This window comes from Schistocerca piceifrons, unplaced genomic scaffold (genome assembly GCF_021461385.2).
Source record: "Schistocerca piceifrons isolate TAMUIC-IGC-003096 unplaced genomic scaffold, iqSchPice1.1 HiC_scaffold_936, whole genome shotgun sequence".
NCBI lineage: Eukaryota > Metazoa > Arthropoda > Insecta > Orthoptera > Acrididae > Schistocerca > Schistocerca piceifrons.
In genome coordinates this window covers 6,458,785-6,461,284 of record NW_025729208.1, presented here as the reverse complement: position 1 = coordinate 6,461,284, position 2,500 = coordinate 6,458,785, and the positions used below count along the sequence as shown (strand labels likewise).

Sequence of the window (2,500 nt, the reverse complement as noted above, 5' to 3'; positions counted from 1 at the left end):
TACGACTCGTTCAATTAGTGTAGTGTTGCCCACCCGCAACCCTCGCAATATAGTTCGCTACTCGCACTCCCCGCTCCCCTGTGTATCGCTTCATGTTAAACACCTTGCAAGTCTTGCTCACTTTCCACATGCTCCTGCTGTACACTGTAATGTGGATGGCAGCAGGACGTACATGCCGCCCCTCCCCACGTCCCCACCTTGCCCCCTGCCTTCGCAAGCTGGTTGGTGAGAACTTTGCATGTTCAATGCCCTCCGCATGCGACGTACTCAGGCTACGTTGTGGTGCGGCCTGTGTCAACTGTCCGCTAATGTCGTACGCGTAAACCACAATCTGTACTGCACATTCGTCCTTATGTACTGAATGATACATCGTGGCACATGTGTGACCGTACAACGACTGCGCCCAAAAACGGCGGACCATACAGTGCAAATATTGTGCACGCAGCTACGTGTCGTCTCCCTATGAGAGCTGGATTGCAGTGTGGTACGCCATAGAGACGTGTGGGAGGAACGGACGCCGTGGATGGCGATCAGCATGAGCTGTCTGTTGATGTATTCGGACCTAGTCGTCTCTCCTCACACACCGTGATGGCATGGTGCACCGCGTTCCATATCTGCGACATGCTACAGAGGCCGGTTGACAGTCGTTCGAGCAATGGACATCGCATACGTACGGGGGCCACCTTCCACGTATTGTCTAGGCGTGCACATTTTGTTGCGTGTATGTGGGCAGACGTAGTGTGGCGTGACACCTGACACAGGCATGCAATAATCGTGGAAGTTGCAAATGGCGATGGACGCCTGCGTTTTCTGGTGAAGTTACGCAAATGAACAAATGGTAACCTGTTGTGGTGCGGTTGTTCTCGCTAGGGGTGAATCGGTGATGGCGACGATAGGTTGAGGTACTAACCGGTTGTTCCAGCGATACCCACCATGCCGACGAAACTGAACGGCATCTGGGTGTGAAGCGATACGCGGCGGTGGCTGGGTGGGACCGTCCCCGGCCGGTGAGGGGGCGCCTCCCGGCGTGCTGGCCGCGCGGTGCGTGGGCGCACGCGCTACAGCCGGCTGGTGGGGGCGGCCAGTGGCAGGCGCGCCGGCCGACGGACGCGGCAGGCGTCGCAGCTGCGCGCCGGCGCACCCTGCGCGCGGCGCCGTGCGGCCAAAGTAGGTCCTCGCGGGCCCGGTGCGAAGCGCGGTGGACATCTTCAGTGTGCTGGTCCGATTGAGGACTGTGTGCGTTGAGGATGCGCCGCCGCCCGGCGCTCGGCGCCGCGACGCCGTCTGCTGCTCGGTCGCCCCAGCGGTTCTCGCTGGTGGTTTGTATCGCAGCTGTGCGGATGTGTTGGCGCGTGCGCTGTGCTGGGAGAGTTCGCTTCGGCACCCAAGTGGGGCTTTTGTCCTTCTGTGGCGCTGGCGTTGGAGCTGCCGGTCACCGTAGGTGGCGCGTGTTGTCTCCCGCCGGCAATGCCACGACAGCACGCTCCCGGGCCTCTGTCGGCAGCGGCAAGCTCAGTTGGGAGCACGGGTGGTCGCACCGAAAGCGTCTACTCGCCTAACTCCGGGCGATTGCGCCTCTCTCGAACCCGACCAAGTACTTGGGACGGCGCTGCGCGCCGCCGGGACCTGAGAGGGTTTCGAGGTGTATTGTGCAGGGGAGCTCAGCCTCCTCCTGTTTGCAGAATGATTGAGCGGACGCTTGCGTGTTCGCGCGGGCCCCCGGGACACACTCCCGGGCGGCCGGCTGCTCAGCTCTAGTTGACGCAGCTCCCTGGTTGATCCTGCCAGTAGTCATATGCTTGTCTCAAAGATTAAGCCATGCATGTCTCAGTACAAGCCGCATTAAGGTGAAACCGCGAATGGCTCATTAAATCAGTTATGGTTCCTTAGATCGTACCCACGTTACTTGGATAACTGTGGTAGTTCTAGAGCTAATACATGCAAACAGAGTCCCGACCAGAGATGGAAGGGACGCTTTTATTAGATCAAAACCAATCGGTCGGCTCGTCCGGTCCGTTTGCCTTGGTGACTCTGAATAACTTTGGGCTGATCGCACGGTCCTCGTACCGGCGACGCATCTTTCAAATGTCTGCCTTATCAACTGTCGATGGTAGGTTCTGCGCCTACCATGGTTGTAACGGGTAACGGGGAATCAGGGTTCGATTCCGGAGAGGGAGCCTGAGAAACGGCTACCACATCCAAGGAAGGCAGCAGGCGCGCAAATTACCCACTCCCGGCACGGGGAGGTAGTGACGAAAAATAACGATACGGGACTCATCCGAGGCCCCGTAATCGGAATGAGTACACTTTAAATCCTTTAACGAGTATCTATTGGAGGGCAAGTCTGGTGCCAGCAGCCGCGGTAATTCCAGCTCCAATAGCGTATATTAAAGTTGTTGCGGTTAAAAAGCTCGTAGTTGGATTTGTGTCCCACGCTGTTGGTTCACCGCCCGTCGGTGTTTAACTGGCATGTATCGTGGGACGTCCTGCCGGTGGGGCG

The 2,500-nt window shown here is 58.2% G+C and overlaps 1 non-coding gene across 1 annotated transcript in view; it reads left to right on the top strand.

The window, feature by feature from the left end:
- Nucleotides 1–1,768: 1,768 nt before the first annotated feature.
- LOC124771385 overlaps nt 1,769–2,500 on the top strand; it is a 1,909-nt gene continuing 1,177 nt past the window's right edge. Inside the window, exon 1 of the ribosomal RNA XR_007013398.1 lies at nt 1,769–2,500. This exon is cut by the window's right edge and continues 1,177 nt beyond it. This is a non-coding gene — a ribosomal RNA (small subunit ribosomal RNA).